This window comes from Bufo gargarizans, chromosome 4, assembly GCF_014858855.1.
Source record: "Bufo gargarizans isolate SCDJY-AF-19 chromosome 4, ASM1485885v1, whole genome shotgun sequence".
Taxonomy (NCBI): domain Eukaryota; kingdom Metazoa; phylum Chordata; class Amphibia; order Anura; family Bufonidae; genus Bufo; species Bufo gargarizans.
This window is the reverse complement of record NC_058083.1, coordinates 441,402,388-441,427,963: the sequence shown is the minus strand read 5'-3', so window position 1 is coordinate 441,427,963 and position 25,576 is coordinate 441,402,388. Positions and strand designations below refer to the sequence as shown.

General features: G+C 44.3%; 1 protein-coding gene across 2 annotated transcripts in view; it reads right to left on the bottom strand.

The window, feature by feature from the left end:
- The window catches only part of SCAF8 (SR-related CTD associated factor 8), a 208,983-nt gene that overhangs the window by 47,589 nt on the left and 135,818 nt on the right, over positions 1 to 25,576 (bottom strand). Inside the window, exon 21 of one of the 2 annotated variants that reach the window (XM_044289934.1) lies at positions 22,584 to 24,786. The exons of the other annotated variant lie outside the window; for it this stretch is intronic. The gene's annotated coding sequence lies outside the window, so the exon portion shown is untranslated. Of the gene's footprint in view, positions 1 to 22,583; positions 24,787 to 25,576 lie in introns of those variants that run through there. 2 annotated transcript variants of the gene reach the window in all.

Genomic DNA, 25,576 nt, shown 5'->3' with positions numbered 1-25,576 from the left:
AAGAACAATAAACGACAAAAAAAGGCAACAAAAAAAATACTAAATTGAGGGGTCAGCTGTTGCCTTTCAAATTTACAATCTACATACAGATCTGTAAAATCTATAAAAATTAGATAAAATTGGCAAACATACAAAATTAACGGCAAGTGGTCAAAGAGGGCAAACAAAATCTCCAAAAAATCTTTAAATATATATATTTATATAAATGCTAATAAACCAAGGTCAGAGCAAGTATGTCCCCTAAACAATGGTAACAGGGAGAGGGTCACTGAGGATAAAAAAAAAAAAAGCTAAATGTTGTTTTTTTTTTGCTCTGTATATACAAAAGAAGATAAATGAGCTAATGGTGGTGCCAGGGCTGTTAGCACATCCTGTAATTGTCTAACTATAGGTATTGCCCAAGCTAAGTTAAATAATGTAAATGTGAACAAGGCTCTGGGTCCAGATGGATTACACCCAAGAGTTCTTAAAAAGGACTCAATTCTTGTTCATTATTTTTAGAGATTCTCCAATAACTGTTACAGTGCAAAGCAAATGTGGTGCCTATATTCAAAAAGGACTCTAGGTCTTCCCGAAGTAATTATAGATCAGTAAGCTTAACTTCTGTTGTAGGAAAAAGTTTGGACTCTTAAGGGACTATATACAGGGGTATGTGACTGCAAATAATATCATAAATGATAACCAGTATAGGTTAAGCAAGGGCATAAGTTGTCAGACTTAACCTGATTTGTTTTTATAAGGATGTGAGCTGAAGCAGAGAGAGGTGTGGCTGTGAATGCATTGTTCCTGGATTTTGCAAAGGCTTTTGATACTAGCCCTTAGAATCGGTTAATAGGTAAACATTTTGGTCTATAGGCTTAGAAAGTATACTTTGTAATTGGACTGAAAACTGGCTGAAGGACTGAGTCGATTGTGGTTGTTAACTCCTATTCTGAATGGTCTCCAGTTATAAGTGGTGTACTCATTTCAGTGCCGGGTCCCCTCTTATTTAACTTATTTATTAACCCCTTCAGGACCTTGGACGAGTATACTCGTCCTGGAGCAAGGGTACTTAGTGCTCCAGGACGAGTATACTCATCCTGGCATTAAACTGTCACCATGTCTGCATGGTGACAGCCCTGAGTGCCGGCTGTTACACACAGCCAGGCACCCAGGGTCAATGCCGAGGTGGGTCCTGTGACCCCCCCCCATATCAGCGATCGCTGCAAACCGCAGGTCAATTCAGACCTGCGGTTTGCAGCGCTTTATGTAGTTTCTGAGGGGACCGCAGGGATCAGAAACTTAAAAATGGCCAAAGTTAATTTTTTTTAACCCCCCCTGCACCCCTGAATGCAATTATGACGGCGGGGTTCAGGGGGGCGGTTTGTGGGCATTTTTGGGGGGGCGGTGCGGCAGTTGCGCCTCCCGCTAAATTTTAATTGGTGTCCAGTGGTACCAGAGTGTCAGCACATTGCTGACACTCTGGTATAAATGGCTGACATCGCTGCGATGTCAGCCATTTAGCCGTTACACCCTTTCCATACCGCGGTCCGCACGGACCACGGTATGGAAAGGGTTAAGTCAGGGAGCTCCCCCCCTCTGCCATCGGGGGGCTGCTGTGCCTTTGCAGCCCCCAGATGGATGGAGGGACAGAGGGAGGGAGCTCAGTTGTGGCAGACGGGGAAGGTTCCCATGGCAACAGGACGCCTTCTCAGGCGCCCTACTGTCCATGGTGCTAAACAGATCTATGCTAAAAGCATACATCTGTTCAGTGTAAGTAAAATACAGTACAGTACAATATATTTTGTATTGTACTGTATTATACAGACACCAGACCCACTGGATCTTCAAGAACCAAGTGGGTCTGGGTCCAAAAAATGTAAAGATAATAAAAACACATTTATCACTGAAAAAAAATAAAAATAAAAATACACTACACATATTAGGTATCGCCGCGTCCGTAACGACCTGATCTATAAAACGGTCATGTTACTTTCCCCACACGGTGAACGCCATAAAAATAAAAAAATAAAAACTATCAGGAAATTGAAATTTTGCCCACCTTACTTCCCAAAAAAGGTAATAAAAGCGATCAAAAGAGTCACATGTATGCCAAAATAGTACCAATCAAACCGTCACCTCATTCCGCTAAAAATGAGCCCCTACATGAGACAATGGCCCAAAAAAAAAAAAAAAAAATATGGGGACACTATAACATGATTTTTTTTTTGGTTCAAAAATGATATTATTGTGTAAAACTTACATAAATAAAAAAAAGGATACATATTAGGTATCGCCGCTTCCGTATCGAACAGCTCTATAATAATATCACATGAGCTAACCCCTCAGATGAACACCGTAAAAAATAAAAAATAAAAACTGTACTAAATAAAAAAAATTGTCACCTTACATCACAAAAAGTGTAATCGCAAGCGATCAAAAAGTCATATGCACCCCAAAATAGCGCCAATCAAACCGTCATCTCATCCTGCAAAAATCATACCCTACCCAAGATAATCGCCCAAAAACTGAAAAAACTATGGCTCTTAGACTATGGAAACACTAAAACATGATTTTTTTTGTTTCAAAAATGAAATCATTGTGTAAAACTTACATAAATAAAAAAAAGTATACATATTAGGTATCGCCGTGTCCGTATCGACCGGCTCTATAAAAATATCACATGACCTAACCCCTCAGGTGAACACCGTAAAAAAAAAAAAAAAAAAAAAAAAAAAAAAAAACGGTGTAAAAAAAAAGCCATTTTTTGGTCATCTTATGTCACAAAAAGTGTAATAGCAAGCGATCAAAAAGTCATATGCACCCCAAAATAGTGCCAATAAAACCGTCATCTCATCCCACAAAAAATGAGAACCTACTTTAGATATTCACCTAAAAACTGAAAAAACTATGTCTCTCAGACTATGGAGACACTAAAACAAAACTGAAGTCATTGTGTAAAATGCATACATAAATAAAAAAATTGTATACATATTAGGTATCGCCGCGTCCGTGACAACCTGCTCTATAAAAATACCACATGATCTAACCTGTCAGATGAATGTTGTAAATAACAAAAAAAACTGTGCCAAAAAAGCTATTTCTTGTTACCTCACAAAAAGTGTAATATAGAGCAACCAAAAATCATATGTACCCTAAACTAGTACCAACAAAACTTCCACCCTATCCCGTAGTTTCTAAAATGGGGTCACTTTTTTGGAGTTTTTACTCTAGGGGTGCATCAGGGGGGCTTCAAATGGGACATATTGTCAAAAAACCAGTCCAGCAAAATCTGCCTTCCAAAAACCGTATGGCATGCCTTTCCTTCTGCGCACTGCCGTGTGCCCGTACAGCGGTTTACGACCACATATGGGGTGTTTCTGTAAACTACAGAGTCAGGGCTGTTAACCCTTGCTTTGTAACTGGAAAATAAATAGTAAAATGGAAAATTTGCCCAAAAATTTAAATTCAGAAATTTCATCTCTATTTTCCAATAACTCTTGTGGAACACCTAAAGGGTTAACAACGTTTGTAAAATCAGTTTTGCATACCTTGAGGGGTGTAGTTACTTAGATGGAGTCACTTTTATGGAGTTTCTACTCTAGGGGTGCATCAGGGGGGCTTCAAATGGGACATGGTGTCCAATAAAAACTGTCTAGCAAAATCTGCCTTTCCAAAACCGTATGGCATTCCTTTCCTTCTGTGTCCTACCATGTGCCCGCACAGTGGTTTACGACCACATATGGGGTGTTTCTGTAAACTACAGAATCAGGGCCATAAATAATGAGTTTTGTTTGACTGTTAACCAATATTAAAATGGAAAATATGCCAAAAAAGGGAAATTTTGAAATTGTATCTGTATTTTCCATTAATTCTTGTGGAACACCTAAAGGGTTAACAAAGTTTGTAAAATCAGTTTTGAATACCTTGAGGGGTGTAGTTTCTAGAATGGTGTCATTTTTGGGTGGTTTCTATTATATAAGCCTCACAAAGTGACTTCAGACCTGAACTGGTCCCTAAAAATTGGGTTTTTGAAAAGTTCAGAACAATTTCAAGATTTGCTTCCAAACTTCTAAGCCTTGTAACTGTCATGGTCTTACCTTCTCACTGTTCTCCTTCGTTTGACATGTGCTGGCGGCCATCTTGGTTTCTGGGTTTCTTGTAGCCTCCCACCCTGCGGCTCCTCCTTCCCACTGGGAGGAGCTGGATGCCTAGCTCATATATATAGAAGGTCTGTGGCTTCAGTTCCTTGCTTGGTCCTCCTGTGTGCACATGCTTCAAAGACTGCTGCTGCTTCTGGTTCCTGATCCTGGCCTCGTCTGACTACCCCGTTGGTTCCCGATCCTGGCTTCGTCTGACTACCCCGTTGGTTCCTGATCCTGGCTACGTCTGACTACCCTCCTGGTTCCTGACCTCCGTCTACGCAAGACCCTGCTTCAGTTTAGCCATCCGTTTGGACTTTAGCTACGGCTTGATTTTCAATAAAGCCTTCTTATTCCACCTATCTCGGTTGTACGTCTGGTTCATGGTTCCATGACATTAGGACCAAGCCATGAATTCTGACGGTACAGGGCCATCCTCGCTACCTACGCTGGTTGCCAGACTTGATCAGCAGGATCACCTGTTGGGTCGGTTCGCTGTGGCGTTACAAACCCTGCTTGAACGCACGGCTCATTTAGCTTCCGTTGCCGATGGGTCGGTTGTCGCTCCTGGGCCCGCTCCTACTGCCGCTCCGGTTGTTGCGCCAGAGTCTACCCCGACACCTGTTGCTGCACCTGCGGTGTTTCGGGGTATGACCGGTTCTGCCCCCCTTCCACAGCGCTTTGGGGGAGAGCCAACTCAGTGCCGAGGTTTCCTTAACCAGGTGGCCATTTATTTCGAGTTGCTGCCACATGCCTTTCCTACTGAGAGATCAAAGGTGGGCTTCTTGATCTCGCTGCTCTCGGACAAGGCCTTGGCCTGGGCCAGCCCTTTATGGGAGAACAACAATCCGGTGGTTGCCGAGTCTTCCGGTTTTGTTGCTTCTCTTCGGAAGGTATTCGATGTGCCGGCTCGTGCTGCCTCTGCTGCGAAGCTCCTTATGTCCATCAGACAGGGTTCACGATCCGTAGCTGAATACGCCATTGAGTTTCGTACCCTGGCAGCAGAGGTGGGCTGGAATAATGAGGCTCTGGTCGCTGCTTTCTCTCATGGTCTCTCGGATGCCTTGAAGGATGAGATTGCAGCCAAGGACCTACCAGTGGAGCTCGAGTCCCTTATTTCTTTCCTGATTTTGATTGACACCAGACTCAGGGAGAGACCTTCCTTTAAGGAGAGCCTGCGGAGGCCTTCTAACAGATTGGCGCCTACGTTTGCTGTCCCACCCGTGCCTCCCTCTCCTCCCACGCCTCCTGGGGATGACTGGTCTGGGGGTCAACCCATGCAGCTGGGGGTTGCTCGCCTGTCCGAGGGGGAGAGGGTACTCCGGAGACGCGAGGGCCGATGCATGTACTGTGGTCTCGGTGGGCATTTTCGGTTGGCATGCCCGAACCGTCCGGGAGACGCTCGCACCTGAGATCCTGTCGGGGGCAGATCTTGGGTGGAGTCTCCTCGTCCCCGGTTTCCCGTGTTGACAAACCACTGATTACTGTTGTCCTCTCCTGGGTCGGGGGCTCGGTGACGACCCAGGCGTTGGTGGACTCTGGTGCTGGTGGCTTGTTCATTGATAGTGTGTTCGCCGCCGCCAATTCCATTCCTCTGCAGCCTCGAGGTTCCCCACTGGCTCTTGAGGCGATAGACGGCAGACCCCTTCTGCCGCCACACGTGACTCAGGAGACCCTTCCAGTGGGGATGGCCATTGGTGCCGTTCACAGAGAGTCGGTCTGTCTCCAGGTTATTTCGTCTCCACACTACTCGGTGGTCTTGGGGTACCCCTGGCTCCAGAAGCATAATCCGACTTTCGATTGGAGATCGGCCGAGATCCTCTCGTGGTCACCGCAGTGTGGGGCTAGTTGCATCCATGGGCCTGTCAAGTTGCTGTGTACTTCCTCGGACTCTCTGTTGCCTCCTGAATACGAGGAGTACCGGGATGTATTCGATAAGGTGCGTGCGGTTGCCCTACCTCCGCACCGCCCATACGATTGTGCCATAGAGTTACAATCTGGTGCCGTTCCTCCTCGTGGCAAAGTCTATCCACTGTCGGTAGCGGAGAATGAGGCCATGGAGGAGTACGTGAGGGAGGCGCTTTCACGCGGACACATTCGCAAATCCTCGTCCCCGGCAGGGGCTGGATTTTTCTTTGTGAAAAAGAAGGGCGGTGAGTTGAGGCCTTGCATCGACTACAGGGGTCTCAATCGCATCACGATCAAGAACGCTTACCCGATACCCTTGATTTCCGAGCTGTTCGATCGCCTCAAAGGGGCCACGGTCTTTACCAAACTCGACCTGAGGGCGGCATATAACCTGGTAAGGATCAAGGCGGGCGATGAGTGGAAGACCGCGTTTAACACCAGGACCGGTCATTATGAATCCTTGGTTATGCCCTTTGGGTTGTGCAATGCGCCCGCAGTCTTCCAGGAATTCATCAACGATGTTTTCCGTGACCTGTTGCAGCAGTGTGTGGTGGTCTATTTGGATGACATCTTGGTATATTCTGCATCCATGGAGGCCCACATTCTGGATGTCAGACGAGTGTTGCAACGCTTACGAGAGAACAAGCTGTTCGGTAAGCTTGAGAAATGCGAATTTCACCGATCCCAGGTAACCTTCTTAGGTTACATCATTTCCGCTGAGGGGTTCTCCATGGATCCTGAGAAGGTTTCGGCTGTCTTACAGTGGCCCCAGCCCAGTGGGCTTCGTGCCCTGCAGCGCTTTTTGGGCTTCGCCAATTATTATCGGAAGTTCATCAGGGACTTTTCCATGCTAGCCAAGCCTCTCACGGATCTGACCAGGAAGGGCAGTAATCCTCAGGTCTGGCCGCTCGAGGCCATCCGAGCTTTTGAGGCTCTAAAGTCCGCCTTTGTGTCGGCTCCGATTCTGTCGCATCCCAACCCTGGGTTGCCTTTTGTCCTCGAGGTGGACGCGTCTGAGACGGGAGTAGGCGCCCTCCTGTCTCAGCGTAGAACACCAGAGGGTCCTCTGCTTCCTTGTGGGTTTTACTCCCGGAAACTGTCTTCCGCGGAGTGCAACTATCAGATTGGTGACAGGGAGTTATTGGCCATCGTGCAGGCCCTTAAAGAATGGAGGCACTTGCTCGAGGGCTCGGTGGTTCCGGTTCTCATCCTGACGGACCACAAGAATCTGACCTACCTCTCTGAGGCCAAGAGATTGACACCACGTCAAGCCAGATGGGCTCTGTTCTTGTCACGTTTTAATTACGTGGTCTCCTACCTACCCGGCTCCAAGAACATCAGAGCGGATGCCTTATCACGGCAGTACTCCGAGCTGTCCGGGGAGGAGTCGATTCCGACTACGGTCATACCCCCGAATCAGATCCTGGCTGCTATTCGCACCAGCCTGACCTCTCCTCTGGGTGAGCAGATTTTGGCGGCTCAATCTGGTGCTCCCTCTGGGAGACCCAACGGCAGATGTTTTGTGCCTGAGGAGTTGCGCACTCGGTTGTTGCGAACCTACCATAACTCCAAGGCCGCGGGGCACCCTGGAAAGAATCAGCTGTCCTGGGCGGTTTCACGTCTGTTCTGGTGGCCTTCTCTACGTTCCGACATCGCCGCATATGTAGCGGCATGCTCCGTTTGTGCCCAGAGTAAGTCCCCTCGGCACCTTCCGTTGGGCCTTTTGCAACCCATAGCCACCGGGGAGCGTCCATGGTCACACCTGGGGATGGATTTCATTGTGGACCTTCCTGCATCCCGAGGCCATACGGTCATTCTCATGATTGTGGATCGGTTTTCCAAAATGTGCCACTGTGTTCCTCTCAAGAAGTTACCCTCTGCACAAGAGTTGGCCTCGATTTTTGCCAGGGAGGTCTTCCGGTTGCACGGTTTGCCCAAGGAGATTGTGTCGGATCGGGGGAGTCAGTTTGTGTCCAGGTTCTGGCGCGCCTTTTGCTCCCAGTTGGGGATTCATCTCTCTTTCTCCTCGGCCTACCACCCTCAGTCCAATGGGGCCGCAGAACGATCCAATCAGGCCTTGGAGCAATTCCTTCGTTGCTATGTCTCCGATCACCAAGACAATTGGGTTGACCTCCTGCCTTGGGCTGAGTTTGCCAGGAACACGGCGGTGAACTCTTCCTCTGGGACGTCTCCCTTCATGGCCAATTATGGGTTCCAACCTGCCGTGTTACCGGAGGTATTCTCTCCCCAGGATACTCCGGCTGTGGAGGATCACCTTTCCGTCCTACGTACTTCTTGGGTACAGATCCAGAGGTCCCTTGAGGTCTCTGCGCAACGCCAGAGACTCCAGGCTAATCGCAGACGAGCGCCCGCTCCTTCCTACCAGGTCGGAGACCGTGTATGGTTGTCCACCCGCAACCTCAACCTTCGAGTGCCCACTCCCAAGCTGGCGCCTCGCTTTGTTGGTCCCTTCCGAGTGCTTCACAGGGTAAACCCGGTAGCCTATGCCCTTGCGCTTCCTCCTGGCATGCGGATCTCCAACGTGTTTCATGTCTCCCTGTTGAAGCCATTGGTGTGTAATCGTTTCACTTCCTCGGTTCCTCGGCCCCGTCCGGTCCAAGTGGGCAATCGTGAGGAATATGAGGTGAGCAATATCCTGGACTCACGCCTGGTCCGCGGTCGGTTGCAGTTTTTGGTCCATTGGCGTGGTTATGGTCCAGAGGAGCGTTCCTGGGTTCCCTCCACAGATGTCCATGCTCCTGCGTTGCTCCGAGCCTTCCACGCACGCTTCCCTCTGAAACCGTTCCTTACTCCGCGGAGGAGGGGCCCTTGAGGGGGAGGTACTGTCATGGTCTTACCTTCTCACTGTTCTCCTTCGTTTGACATGTGCTGGCGGCCATCTTGGTTTCTGGGTTTCTTGTAGCCTCCCACCCTGCGGCTCCTCCTTCCCACTGGGAGGAGCTGGATGCCTAGCTCATATATATAGAAGGTCTGTGGCTTCAGTTCCTTGCTTGGTCCTCCTGTGTGCACATGCTTCAAAGACTGCTGCTGCTTCTGGTTCCTGATCCTGGCCTCGTCTGACTACCCCGTTGGTTCCCGATCCTGGCTTCGTCTGACTACCCCGTTGGTTCCTGATCCTGGCTACGTCTGACTACCCTCCTGGTTCCTGACCTCCGTCTACGCAAGACCCTGCTTCAGTTTAGCCATCCGTTTGGACTTTAGCTACGGCTTGATTTTCAATAAAGCCTTCTTATTCCACCTATCTCGGTTGTACGTCTGGTTCATGGTTCCATGACAGTAACATCCCCAAAATATTAAATATCATTCCCAAAATGATGCAAACATGAAGTAGACATATGGGGAATGTAAAGTAATAAATATGTTTGGAGGTATTACTATGTATTATAGAAGTAGAGAAATTGAAACCTTGAAATTTGCAATTTTTTAAACATTTTTAGTAAATTTGGTATTTTTTCAATAAATAATTTTTTTTTTTTTTAACTTCATTTTACCAGTGTCATGAAGTACAATATGTGCCGAAAAAACAATCTCAGAATGGCCTGGATAAGTTAAAGCGTTTTAAAGTTATCACCACTTAAAGTGACACTGGTCAGATTTGCCAAAAATGGCCTGGTCCTTAAGGTGAAAATGAGCCGGGTCCTTAAGGTGTTAATGATATAGAGGATGGGGATTAATAGCACTGTTTCTATTTTTGAAGATGACACTAAGGACAGTTTCACACTAGCAATGAGATCCAGCAGGCTGTTCCGGCAGGAACCTGCCTGCTGGTGCTCTCTGATTCCGACATTGCGGTGGAGATCTGGGCACAACCCAGCAAGTATGCCTAGATTCAACCACACAAAAAACACTACAAGCAGCCGTGTTTGTCCAGCCGATTCTCATCGTGTTTGCCAGGTATTTGTCAGATCTCTGCCAGACCCTGTTATAGTTAATGGGGCAGGTGCGCATTCAGGTACTGTCCGACAATGCCGGATACAGAGAGCTGCCAGGTCTCTTACCGTTAGTATGAAACTAGCCTAACGTTTGTAGTACTGTGCAGTCTAAGAAAGATGTTCATAAACTACAAGGACTTGGACACTCTGAATGTTTGGGCATCCACTTGGCAAATGAGGTTTAATGTGGATAAATGTAAAGTTATACATCTAGGGACAAATAACGGACATGCATCATATGTCCTAGGGGGAGTAAGGCTGGGAGAGTCACCTGTGGAGAATGATTTCAGTGTACTTGTATATAATAAACTAAATAACAGCATGCAATGCCAATCAGTGGCTTCTAAGGCAGTAAACAGGATATTGTCATGTGTTAAATGAAGCATGGACTCGTGGGACAGGGATGTAATATTGCACTTTACAAAGCTTTGATGCGGCCTCATGTGGAATATGCAGTTCAGTTCTAGGCACCAGTCCATAGAAAGGATGCCCTGGAGCTGGAAAAAGTACAAAGGAGTTTGACTAAACTGATAAAAGTCCTGGAGGGTCTTAGTTATGAGGAAAAATTAAAAGAATGATATTATTTAGTCTTGAGAAGAGACTACTAGGGGGGGGGGGGGGGACATGATTAATCTATACAAATATATAAATGGGCTGTACAAAAAATATGGTGAAAAGCTTCTCCAAGTAAAATCCTCATAAAAGACAAGGGGCACTGCCTCTGTTTAGAGAAGAAAAAGTTCAGTCTCCAGAGGCGACAAGGCTTCTATGATGTGAGAACTTGAAATCTGTGGAATAGTCTACCTCACTAAGTGGCCACAACAGGAACAGTAGACAACCTTTAAAAGGGCTTAGATGAATTCTTAAAATGAAATAACATTAATGCCTATTTAAATGTGTAGAAATCTGGGTCTCATGCCCTTTTCCTAAAATTCACCCCCACCCATTCATTGGTTGAACTTTTTCAACTGCACTATTAATCTATATAACGTATATCCTATCCACAGAACAGTATTATAGATTGTGGGGATCCAACCAGTAGAACACTGCTTCACTATTTATTCTCTATGGGACTGTTGGAGATAGCTGAGTACAGTGCTTGGCAGCAGTCTCACAAAGATGAATAGAGGATCAATGGGTATGCTGGACCTGGTGCTCCATTCATTTCAGAGGTACAGGATGCCTGTTCATGTGGTCAGTGGGTGTCTCCAGGGGAGCACGGACAGGGGGGATCCAATGGGTCTGGACCCCCATTAGAAGCAGTCATATTTTTTTCCCCCCAGTTATTTGCTCCAGGGCTGCACAGCCAATTAGGTGAGGCGATCAACTCAGACGGAGCAGGCCTGGATCTAAGTGGGGGCAGTGTCGGCGGCAGGGGGAGATGAGCGCTTCGATTGTAGTGTGCATTTTCTACTGGCACATTATGGGGGGCACTATGGGGGAGAGGCGCAATATAGGGGCATCTGCTGGGGGCATTAAGTGGCATTTTTTATTGGCAAACTAGCAGAAGGACCCGACTTTGCACGGGTATATTTACTCTATTTCATTTAAGGTTTGAAAGTATCCCCCATAACAGTGACCTCTACAGCACCCCGCGCTGTCTGCATTCGCATTTCTGGAGCGCGGCACCAAACTTCCGGCCGCAGCTCCAACAGAATGTACTGCTACGGATACAAAATTACTTAAAGAGGACCTTTCACCGATTATTACAACGTGAACTAAGTATACAGACATGGAGAGCGGCACCCGGGGATCACACTGCACTTACTATTATCCCTGGGCGCCGCTCCGTTCTCCTGCTATGCCCTCCGGTATCTCCGCTCACTAAGTAATAGTAGGCAGAGATTTCAGTCACTAAGTTATGGTAGGCGGAATCTGCCCTTGTTCTGCTCTAGCGCTGGCCAATCGCAGTGCAGAGCTCACAGCCTGGGAGGTTATTTTCTCCCAGGCTGTTAGCTCTGCAATGCGATTGGCCAGCGCTAGAGAAGAAAAAGGGCAGACTCCGCCTACTATTACTTAGTGAGCGGAGATACCAGAGGGCATAGCAGGAGAACGGAGCGGCGCCCAGGGATAATAGTAAGTGCAGTGAGATCGCCGGGCGACGCTCTACATGTCTGTATACTTAGTTCACATTGTAATAATTGGTGAAAGGTCCTCTTTAAAGAATCAGACCGCCAGGGAGGTTAACAGTGACCTCCACAGTGCCCATCCCTTTAACAGTGACCTCCACAGCACCCTGCCCCTTTAATGCTAGGGCTACACAACGACATGTGTAGCGCAACATTTTGTCTCAACAATTTATATAATGATAGTCTATGGTGTTGCACTGTGACATGTGACATGCTGCGACTGCAACATGACAGTTGCAAAAAATCCATCCAAGAGTCACAGCATGTCGCAGTGCAACACCATAGACTATTATAAAAATTGTCGCGCGACATTGATACGACATCAATGTGGCTGTGCCCTATGTGTCGTGTGACAAATGTTGTCATGTAGCCCTAGCCTAAAGCTGATCTACAGCAGTGAAGAGAAATAGCTGGGTTGTTATGGAAACCTGGAGTAAAACTGTGTGTATGTGGAGACTAAGGGCCTGCGAGCTTCTATTGGCTGATAAGAGACATGTGACAGTGTGTATGGAAGTTGGGAGATGAAGATGAAGACTTGCAGGCTTGTATTGGCTAATGCAGGTAATTTTGGGGGAATATCTCAGGAACGGTACGTCCTAGAGAGCTGTGACCCCCACAAGATTTATTTCCAGGTGGCAAGTTTCGTTGAAATCGATGGTTGCATTTTTGAGTGATCGAGGAACATACACACATATATACGTCCTTTATATATATAGATTATGGGGGGCACTATGGGGGCATCTGTTGGGGGCACTAAGGGGCATTTTATACTGGCACATTATGGGGGGTATTATGGAGAAAGGGGAGAGGAGCACTATAGGGGCATCTGCTGGGGGCACTAAAAAGTGGTATTTTATACTGGAACATTATGAGGCAATATGGGGAAGGGGGAGAGGAGCACTATAGGGGCATATGCTGGGGGCACTAAGAAGGGGTATTTTATACTGCCACATTATGGGGGACCCTATGGGCATCTACTGGAGGCACTATATATAGGGACATTTTATACTGGGACACGTTATGGGTTGTACTATGGGGAAGTGGAAAAGATGAGCACTATGGGGTCATCTACCAGGGGCACTATATAGGAGCTTTTTATACTGGCACATTATGGGGCACTATGAGGAAGGGGGAGAGGAGCACTATATGAGCATTTACTGGGGGCACTATATAGGGGTGTTTTTTACTGACAGATTATGGGGGCACTATGGTGACATTAGCTCAACTGCGGGCACTACGTTTTTTTTTGTACTGGCACACAGAACAGGTATTTTTGTACATTCTACCGTCACATTATAAGGAGAATTATTACTACTAGGGGGCATTATGGTGAGCTTTACTACTACTGGGGGACTATGGGGAACATAATTACTAATATGGGCACTATGGGGGCATTATTACTACTAAGTGTGCTCTGGCAGAGAAATACTTCTATTGGTGGGATTTTGGTGAGCACTATTACTGTGGTGGGCACACTGGCACAGTGTCAGCTTAGCACAATTATTTTTGGGGGACATTATATTTATACTTTTTATCCCATTTGCTGGATGCGGTTATTTTTTTAGGGCACTTGCCAATAATTATTGAAGGGGGCACTATCTTTGTGGTACTAGTGTTTTCAGGGGGACACTGTTTCTGCAGCATAGTATTGGGAAGCACAGTATTGGGGGTGTCAGGATGGGGTGTTCAGAAGATGTCAGGATGATGGAAATTTGGCAAACTAATGTCTGTTTGTCAATCTCTGCATAGATGAGAGTTGGCTAAAAAATCATCATGGTGGTCTGGTCTGAATGGAGACAACGAGGAAAGAGAAAGTCTACATCAAAGGTGACCTATTTAATTCCATTTCACAAAAAGTCTATTTCACTTAGTGCTCAGTGATTGGCAGGTCTTCCTGTATAACTATTTATACAGAGATAACTATCAATCATTGATTAGGACCACCCACTGGACTCCTAACATAGAGAGGACAGGAATTCAAAGTAATAAAATATATTGGACAAAACTATATATCAATCTGCGGAGGGCCTCCTGTGCTATAACCTTATACCTGCAGATTGGACTGCTTTATCAATGTAACAGGTTCGCTTTTAGTTATTCTAGAGATGATAATGTTTCATGCAAACCCAAGGTGAAGATCAAAGTACCCTAAAGTCAGCCTCTATGACAAGAGTATAATTGTAACCTTTCCCCTTCAGCTTCACCACTACAGACATTTGTTGCATTTGAAAATAGCTGATGCACAGCATGAGTGAGCAAGAAAGTCATAAATAAGTATAGGTGGGTTATAATATCACCTGTACATTAGTTTCCTGGAATGTTCCAGGTGTTTTTTGGATTATGGAGAAGGCTTTCAGCCATCTGTTTGGTTAGATTGTATTACCAAAATCCTTATGACTTTAGGGAGAGTAGTAGATCAGCTGTATCTTCAGAGTCATGCCTTAAATTTAATGCTGAAAATACACTTTAGATAGCTGTTAGGTGAATGTTCTTTCAGTTAATAGCTATCCCCCCACCCCCCTCCATACATGCACAAACACAGCTAGGCTGAGTAAGCATATATTCTGAATGGGCTGAGCAAGCCATTGGAAAACACATCTGATGGTGGCTTATCTTGAAAATCCAACAGCCCCATCATTGTTTCCTCCAACATCTGCCATTGGTAGAAGGCAGAACATCATCATACTTACTAGATGGGCACATGGTCCCTGCTAAAATCATCGGATTTGGCCAACAATTATTTAAATAAGTTTTCCAGTACTTAGATATTGATGAACTATCCTCAAGAAGCAGATGTGGACCTGCTGTATATACTGAATAGATCTGACTTGGGATTACTCCTAGGGGCGCAGTGGCTCCATTGGTCTTTACAAGTTAACCCCTAAGATGTGGACTCCATTGCAGGGAAACCATCAGGCCACTACTTCTTTGAGTAGTCTCTGTTCAGTAAACTGTTGACCCATGATGGTCAATAGACACCAGTGTAAAGGAGCCAGGCAAAACCTCAGCCAGGGACATGCCGCGTTCCGGGCAGGGAGAGTTTGTACGATCCATAGTGAGTCACAGGGACAGAGCAGGCAGTTCAAGGGCAGTACCGTAATCAAGCAGAGGTCTGGTTTTACTTGCAATATATCAATAGTCTGCAACAGGTAAAGTAAGGGGTGTATTAGACACCCCCCATGCCGCAGTGGCAGGTGAAAATAAGGCAAAATGCGATAACTTGCCTGTACTAAGCTGAACAAGTGTGGTGTGCCACTTTCATAGGTTTGGTTCACAGACCATCACCAACACAAATAGACAAATTTAAAGACAAATTTCAAATTGTCCCTTGTTGATAAATCAGGGCCATAGTGTATTTAGGAAACCTGTCAATTATAAATTACAGTGCAAATGAGGGGTCATCCAAATGTTTTATGAAAGCTAATTGCATTCAATTTATTATACCACTTAAGGCGGGTTAACGATGCAAGATATAGCAGCTGATTGTCGGAAAGGAAGATTTACATGCAGCGATCTCCCTCACAGTATAAGAACAAGAGATCGCTATTGGGATCACTCATCCTCTTACAGCTGCACTGTTCCTGGGCTGCAGATCGCTGCCCAGACACAATAATTGGTGTGCCTGCATGAATGACAGGATCAACCTATGAATGAGCATTTCACTCGTTCATTTGGTGATTGGCGGCACATTTAGATGGGCAGATTGTCGGGAATGACCGTTCACAGGAATGTTTGCTACCGTTAATCTGCCTTACAATCGGGCCATGTTAATCCACTTTTAAATTGTATAAACAAATAATGTGATGTAAGGGTAAATCTTGTGCAGCAATGGTAACATCATCATTTAATTTTTATTTACCTAACAGTTGTCAAATATCAGATCATCGGAGGTCTGACCATTAGGACCCCAGTGATCCAAACAATATGGAGTTCTTGAGTTCCTTCTTTGAATGGAATGGTAGTGCTCATGTTGGTCCACCTCTCTATTCATTTCTGTGGGACTGACGGAGTGCTGCCTACACCAGCTCCATAAAAGTGAGGGAGCCAACATTTAGAGAGCAAACTCAGGGACCCCTTGCTTTCAGTGGTCTGACCGTAAACAATACGATATTTATCACATAACTTGTGGATAGGTGATACATTTCCTGGGGTAAGCCATTTGAAATGGTTGTCCATGATTAGGAAAAAAGGGTCTGCCACATGTTTGTGTCTGGCATTGCAGATTGCTATTCCTTCTCTGGTGCATTCAGGCAGAGAAGGAATGTAAAGGTGGCCATGCACCTGTGAAGCTCTCTGTTCTTTCATATGGGTGTCATGGAAACAGAAGAGTGGCGAGTGGCGAGTGGCTATGCCATGTCTGAGATGTGACTATTACTTTTTGATTAATATAGTCTGTTCACAGCTTCCTATGGCAAGTAATTTTGCCACTGACAATGCTTTTTAACATTTTGCTGTGCTTATTGCAAATTCATATTGTACTATGAACCGATTCTGCACCTCAATTACAGTGGGTCTGCTTTGTTTCTTTGGATGGATTTTGACATTGTTAAAACAACATTCTGACATGAGAATCACACATTTAAAGTGTAAACCTATAAACATTTTTAAACTGTTGGAAATTACCCAAAAATGTCTGTAATATATTTTCTGTAGCTTTTTTCACTGTTGCGTATACAGAATCTATACATCATAGCCATACACAACTTACAAAAAGTTTGGGATATTTAGCTTGTGGGTGAAGTTTCAGGATGAACCTAAAATGCATAAAATGTTACAGGTGAACTTAAAGGGGTTCTGCACTTTGTTTAAACTGATGATCTATCCTCTGGATAGATCATTAGCATCCGATCGGCGGGGGTCTCACACCCGGGACCTCTGCCGATCAGCTGTTTGAGAAGGCAGCGGCGCGGCCTTCTCACCGTTTACCGCTGGCCGAGTGACGTCACAACTTTTATCAACTGGCCTGGGCTAAGCTCCATTCAAGGGAGTGATACTAGTCAGTGATACTAGTCGTCACTGGGCCTGCGGTAAACAATGAGAAGGCAGCAGCGCTGCTGGAACGCTGCTGCCTTCTCAAACAGCTGATCGGCGGGGGTCCTGGGTGTCGGACTCCCGCCGATCAGATGCTGGTGATCTATCCAGAGGATAGATCATCAGTTTAAAAAACCTGCAGAACCCCTTTAAAGGGGTTGTCTCATCCCAGACAATGGGGACATATTGCTAGAGAACGGAGCCCTGAAAGGGGTGTAGGGCGCACTGCGCATACGCCCTCCGTTCATTTTCTATGGGGCCGCCGAAAATAGCCAGACTGGCTTGGTTCTTTCCATTGGGGCCCATAGAAGTGAATGGCAGCTGTGTCAGTCATGTGCGGTGCACTCCCATTCACTTCTATGGGGAGCGTGCTTGTTGGTGACTGGACCAGAGTCCTCCAGCCACAACTTTGCGGAGCTCTGTTCCCAATATAGGCATGGGTCCCAGTGGTGGAACTCCCACCTATAAGACAATGGGGGCATATCCTAGCGATATTCCCCCATTGTCTGTGATGAGACAAACCCTTTAACGTGACTTTCTCTAAACTTTTGAATGCACATCTCCAACTGTTCAATGTTTCAGTACTTACTGTTCTCTAGCTTAAAGGCAAAATTCACAACAGGTGTTTGATTCATGAATTGCCTAATATTAAATTTCCTGGTTCAATTAGAATTGGTATTAAAACGGTCCTCATCATGCTGTTCACATTTTGACATCATAAGACCAAGACGACACCTAACAATTGATCAGTAGTAACTGGAAGTTTTTTAAGCAGGATGTTCTCAGACGGAAGTGGCCACTGAGGTTAGAGTGTCACAGAGTGTCATCAGCAGGTTGCAACAGGTATAAAGAGAAACTGGAACAGCCACAGAAGGGAATAGAAGTGGACGACCCCCACTGATGACCACTTCATTGTGAACAATGCCCTGTGGATGATGAATGGCACACAACTCCAGGCACATTTAAGGAAGGTGAGAGGCACCCAAGTGTCACATCAGAGCATGCAAGACCATTTACATCAGCATGGTCTGCGTGCTAGATGACCTGCAAGGGTACCTGACCACACCACCAGGCACAGGTGTCATCATCTTGTATGGGCCAGGGAGCATCTACGCTGGACAAGGGAACAGTGGGCCTCTGATGAAAGTCGATTCACGCTGAGCCGCCAAAGATGTTGGAGACGTCAAGGAGAGCGTTACTGTTGTCACCAGATCTTTGGTGGTGGTGTTACAGAGTGGGAAGGTGTGTCTAGTCAATACAGAACTGCCCTACACTTTGTGAATGGTACAGTGACAAGCCCATACTACTTAAATAACATAATTAATCCAGTCATTGTGCCTCTGCATGAACAACACAGGCCTAATTTCATCTTCATGGAAAACAATGCGCCAGCTCAATGAGGTCGTATTATTAGGGAACGGCTGCTGGAGACTGGGGTACCTCAAATAGAGTGGCCTGCACTTTCTCCAGACCTGAATCCAATTGAAAACCTATGGGATCAGCTGAGTCGCCCTGTAAAGGCTTGTAACTCTGTACCCCAGAACCTCAATGACCTAAGGGGCACCCTTCAAGAAGAATGGGATGCCATGCTTCAGCAGACACTAAGTCGACTTGTGAACAGCATGAGATGTAGCTGTAATAGATGCTCAAGGCCACATGTCAAGTTATTGAGACATTGAGATTTTTTGTGGGGGTATACCAACCAGCGTTGTTGGCTTTTGTTTCAATAAATAGTTTGAGACGAGGAAATCACCATTACATGCTTCTACTTAGATGCCCTACTTTCATGATATAATATCACTGTAGTATGAACTTTTTACGTTTTCCATAAATTTCACCTGAAATATGCAGTGTACAGGTGACTTCTATCATTTCCGTTACATTGAGGACCATATTGGCAGGAGCACATACAGTCCTGATAAAATTTAGCATGACTGGATCTTAACAAGGTTACAAGTAGAGCTTCAACATGCAACAAGAAGAAATGGGAGTGAGACAAAACATTTTTTGAGCATTCAATTTAATGAAAACAACGGATAAACTAAAACAGGCTGTTTTTCAGCTGATCAAAAGTTTAGGACCACATGCCTTTAAAAGGCCAAATCTGTGCAAAAATGTGGATTCATTGAAATTTTCTGTCAGGTAGTCCCACGTTGTGATGGCAAAGGCAAAAAAACTCTCCCTTTTTGAACATGGTTGGGTTGTTGAACTGCATAAGCAGGGTCTCTCACAGCGCGCCATCGCTGCTGAGGTGGGACGAAGTAAGACAGTCATTTGGAATTTCTTAAATTCTTACATGATCCTGAGGGTTTCGGAACAAAAAAGTCAAGTGGAAGACCCAACAAAAATTTCATCAGCACTGAGCCGGAGGATCCAATTGGCTGTCCGTCAAGACACTGGACAATCCTCGACCCAAATTAAGGCCCTCACTGGTGCTGACTGCAGCCCCATAACCATCAGACGGCAGGTGGAAGAAAGTTTTATTCTCTTATGAGAAAAAATGTAACCTTGATGGTCCTGATGGTTTCCAACGTTACTGGCATGACAAGCAGATCCCACCTGAGATGTTTTCTACACGGCACAGTGGAGGGGCGCCATAATGGTCTGGGGTGCTTTTTCCTTCAGTGAAACAATGGAGCTTCAGGAAGTGCAGGGGCGTCAAACGGCCGCTGGCTATGTCCAGATGTTGCAGAGAGCATTCCTCATGACTGAGGGCCGTCTGTGTGGTAACAACTGATTTTTTTTTTTAACAGGACAGCGCTACAGTACACAATGCCCGCAGGACAAGGGACTTCTTCCAGGAGAATAACATCACTCTTTTGGCCCATCCTGCGTGTTCCCCTGATCTAAATCCAATTGAGAACCTTTGGGGATGGATGGGAAGTTTACAGAAATGGACAACAGTTCCAGACAGTAGATGGCCTTCGTGCGGCCGTCTTAACCACTTGGAGAAATGTTCCCACTCACCTCATGGTAACGCTTGCATCAAGCATGCCGAAACTAATTTTTGAAGTGATAAACAATAACGGCAGAGCTACTCATTACTGAGTTCATGTTTGGAAGTTGGATTTCTGGTTTTTTTTGGGGGGGGGGGGAGGGGGGGGTGGTTTAGTTTTTTTTTGGAGGTGTGGTCATAAACTTTTGATCACCTGAAAAACAGCCTGTTTCAGTTTATTCGTTGTTTTCATTAAATTGAATGCTCAAAAATTGTATTGTCTCACTCCCATTTCTTCTTGTTGCATGTTGAAGCTCTACTTGGAACCTTAAGATCCAGCCATGCTAAATATGATTTTTTGCCATTTTTCAAGTGGTCTTAAACTTTTAATCAGGACTGTATTACTGCTTCTGCCTGTCCACACTCTGCTGAAACCTCTGCATAGCACATTGGTGCAGAATACCCTGCACCAATATGCTATGTCAAGCTTTAGTGGAGTGAGGACAGGCAGAAGCTCTGCATAACAATTTGCTGCTCCTGCCTGTCCTCGTGCTCCTGTCTGCTAAAGCAAGGCATAGCACATTGATACAAGATATGCTGTTCAGAGCTTTCAGTGGAGTGGGCCGAGGCGGAAACAACTGCGTGTGCTCCTGCCAGTACAGTACACTGCATATATGGTTACGATGTCTGGATTCTGTGTGCGCTGCAGTGAAAAGCTCTACATAAAGGCCTGAACTTCAATGGTTTGCTTGGCTACTAAAACAGTGAAATCTATAAGTAAAATATATTATATTATTTTTAGGCCATTTGTAACAGTTTAAAATGAATGTTTATAGGTTTAGGTATACTTTAGTAACAGTTTTTGAGCTCTTACAATCCCAGTTTTACAGTGGATTCTGGAATATGGGAATAAACAATGGCTAAGTGCATAACTGATTTACTGAAAACAAGCATCAGTAGTGTTATATAAGGAAACAAGCATATTAGGGAAAGCAGTCCCTTAGCTTTGGGTCAGATGGTAAACTATCATTGTGTGCACTAACGCAAGATGGTGGATAACAGAGAGATAAGGTAGCAGAGTCAAAAGTCGTCTTATTTAGATCTTTCCCTCTGTGATATGCAGGGCTTATTTATAACCTTAGAGCCCACACATTTACTGTTCCAGAATACTGCTTAGCAGGTGTGTGTTGTGCGCAACCATGGCATGAGCAAATACATTTGGTGTGTGGCCTTGCTGGATCTAAGTTAGAAGTGGTAGAAGCAAAACAGCATAAATTAACCTTCCCACTCAAAAGTCTTGATGCTCTCCAAAAGAGAAACAATATAAAATATCATAATTTGATACTTTTTGTCAAAGATATAGTCATTGTATTGCTGAGATGGTTATTGCTTGAGCCGCTGGCCATACACATTCTTTTTGGATGAACCATTCATTTCTATGTGATTTGTTGGCAATGTAGTGTTTATAAAAGCAGACCAACTGTCTGCCAACATGAGCTGTCAAGGCTTCACATGTTGAGCTAAAAGCAGCATAAAAAGGTGCCTGGTAGGGATTTATTCCCCACAGTAAACATGCATGCTTATGGGTTAAGCAAACCAAATGCTGGCTCTGCCATCAGCTGTCTTTTATCTCAGTTCAGCTTTAAAAAAATACACTTATATGCACGTGGATTTACAGCCTCAGACTTGAAAAAGGAGTGTTGGTCTACTCCAAAACACGTTGTCACGTATTTGTAAATAAGAAAAATTGTCTCCAACTACTTGAGGTTGTGTTATTGCGCCAGGAAGTTTAGAAAACAGTGGACCACCAATACTCCACACCCCTCTATTGTCTTTCAGCTTTAAAAGAGAATTTTACTTTAGTGTTCAGATTTTTGTTTGATTGCTAGTCATTTCCTCTTCCATCCATGTTTACATCTCTGAAGATCTGATCCAAAACAATAAATTCTATCTAGTTACGTAGTCATGTATATGGAAACAGATCTTCCCATGATGATCACTCCTAAGTAACCAGTATATCAAGGTTACCGCAAGAAAAATTAGGAGCATACAAATTTAATTTGTATAAAGCTTGTCTTGGACTTAAATATTGTTAACCTTTCCTCAGGATGGGTCATCTATATCCAACTGGTGGGGGGCCTGCGGCACTTGGGCAATCACTGCGGCCTCTGCCTTGGCCTGTGATGTCACGTCCGTTGGTCACATTGAGTTGGACTGAGATGCAATACCAGGCATAGCCACTATACAATGAAGCTACTGTGGCACTCTTCAGAGAGGTGTGGCCTCTTCAAACAGCTGAGAATACAGCTAGGAGTTACTGCTAGTTTCATTTTAAGCTATACTTAAGTCTTAAAAATCCAGCTCATTGAAATGGATAACAATTGTAACATGAAATATGTTGAGAGGATAGTCAGTGAATTACATAGGTGTAACTGTAATGTGTCAACAGTCATTCTGACACAAGGAACTCTCAAAATGTGTAATAGCAGTAATGAGATCACAAGGATATAAGCAGGCTGTTTATTCACTTATGTACACACACAGAGAATGCATTACACTGATTATGCACAAACACTGAAAGGATAAAAGAAACTTATGATATTACAGTAAACATTCATAAGTTAATTGGCAAGGATTTTATATTTTTTTTAAATCAAACAACCGTTCCCTTTTTTATTTTGTATTTCACTTATACCATATTTCACTGTCCCAAAAATGACCACAGATTTCAAAATCCTTTTTACCCTGGTAGATGCTCCTGTTTTTAATTTTGACCAGGTATGCCTTTCCAGAAGGAAGAGTAGAAGGGACATGATAACTGCTCAGAGTGTATTGCTCTCTTTATATACAACTTTATAACTCCAATTATGATGACCACTTAAAGGGTGGACACATCCTCAAACACCATTTTGCTTTTTTTTTTCCCTTCTTTTTCATTAAAATAGATCCATAATGCTGTGCAGCTCTCTATTGAGGTAAAATCTCAGTTTTTATTACACAGAGCTCCATATCTTTTTCATAAATAGTTAAAAAGAAACTTCCACTTTAAAAAAAAAAATATTCATAGATATTTTTGGGGGGCTGTTTTATTTCGGCAGTACAATGTCATTTAAAATAAAATAAAAAATATTGTCCTTCTGAAGCATTCAGCACAAATGATAAAACATCTTAAACATTTAGGTTCTCCACTGTCAGTTTAGTGCTGCTGTGAGGGGAAGATATTATCTACAAAGCAGACCACGTCATAATGGTAGTTGTAGAATTGGCAAAACAACTCTACTGTTCTCTTGATAGGCCTAGATAAAGATGCCACAATGATTAGTGTAAAGTGTGATCCTCTAATTGGGGTTTTCTCTGGTAATAATGGTGGTCCCTTAAAATATTAAAATTATCTGCAGTTAACACTAGAGGGAGCTTTAAAGGGTTACGGAACACTGAATTGAGTGCAGTATTCCTTCTTGTTCCTATGAAAACATTTTCTACCCCCTGCAGTCCTATGTGTACATCAACGTAAATTGTAATTTGCTTACACAGCAAATAATGAAGCTGCCACTTGGTGATACTTGTGGGGATTCTTGTCCTCAAATGGAGACCTTTTCTCCTCATATGCTTCACTCTTGAATATACAGTGATCATTCTGTATGTATTCTATGTGAATTTACTTATTTATTAACATTATTGTTTATATTTTGTATGTTATCTGCACATATTTTTGTGGATGGGCTCCAAGCCTTATTGGGAAATTGAGCGCTATGCACTTTAATCTTTGACGTTTACTATATGTATCTCTAATATACTGCTACACATACTACATCCTTCGTTATTGTTATGGGGCTTCTTGAACACCATGATGTTTTTGTTTTCAAACTGTTTAGTCTTCGTTACCAATAAAAGTTTTTCTTGATTGCATTATAAAAAAGGGTTGAATGCTCTCCTTTTCAATGTCCACTTTTTCTCATTTGATTTGTCCATCGTTGTACAGTACATTTTTGGGCATTGTTGGTCTACACCCCTCATATAATTCTTTGATTATAGAACAGGCGATGCCCACATTCCTTTTTGTGTATTGATAAATATGAATAAGGCCCCATGCACATGACCAGATCCATTTTGCAGTCAGCAAATCATGGATCTGACAATACAGATGCGGCCTGTGTTGCATTTGCATTCTGTTGTATTTGACTTCAATTTTGTGGACAAGTATGCGACATGTTCTACCTTTTTGCAGAATGGACATATGCATGCAGAACCACAAAACGTGGATACAAAACGGATACAGTCATGTATGTGGCCTACCTCTGCTACAGTGCTGCATTTAGTTCAATCATTAAAATGTGAAGAAAAAAGTCAAAGGTGGAGACTGGTCTCCTCTACATCAATCTTGATATTCCCTGCTCTGCGGCAAGATGCACACCTTATCAGAAATTAGGCGCATCCTGCAGCCGACATAGATTTCAGTCCATATTTATGCCAGTAAATGATAACAGATCTGATGACTCCACCAACATCATGCTCACATCACCCTCCCTTTTCAGAAAGTGGTGACAGCACCATAGAAACAGCATTTGAACAAAAATGTTTAAGAAATGGCATTTAAAAAGTCATAAATCCGGGGTTTAGGGCTTTTTTGCACCAGTTTTTAAGTGTATGTGGATCATAAATCTTCCCCAAAATGTTTAATGCACTTCCATCTCCGAATAATGACTGGCCTATTGCGGAGAATAAAAATACATATAAATGTTAGCGTTTATAAATAAAATAAAAAACACACACAAAGTGATAACACCAATTTAGAATTTCACAGCCAAATATAGAACTAAAAATAATGGAGCTTTCATATTATCAGGTGATCAGTTTGGGGATATATCCTCTCACTTTGATGTTTTATGTAAATTACCAATTTCATAGTCTTGTAAAAATGTTCCACTCACCCTATAACACAATTAACATGTTCCATTCCCTAAAATCAGGGCTGTGGAGACAGTAAACCAATTCATACCTATGAAAACGTCTGACTTGTTGCATGTGCACTTGGCAGCTGTGTTGGTGTCACGTTCGGGTGTGAGAGGGAAACACCACACTGAACATAGGAGGGAAAGGGGTGAGGGAATAAGGCCTGCCAACTAGGAAAAGGAGATGGACACCTCCTAGTAAAACCCTAATCAAAGTCCTGACTAACTACCAGTATGAACAGACCCCGGAGGTAGATGAGTTCATACACAGGAATACCTAGTGCCCTAACTCAACCTATAGGACCCTGGTACTAATATCAGGACTGAGACAACCTGTTCCTCCAAAAGGAAGGACGAACAGGAGTCTCCCTCAGGCCTTAATACAAATGACAGGAAAATACAACACACAAAATAACCCAAACTTCAAGTAGTTATGGCAGCACCAGGAACTCAGCCGAGATCCACACACCAGCTATCCACAACTCCAACAGAAGCTATAAACCGCATAGCATAGTGGGAGAAACAACAATAAATAGAGAAGGTTAAA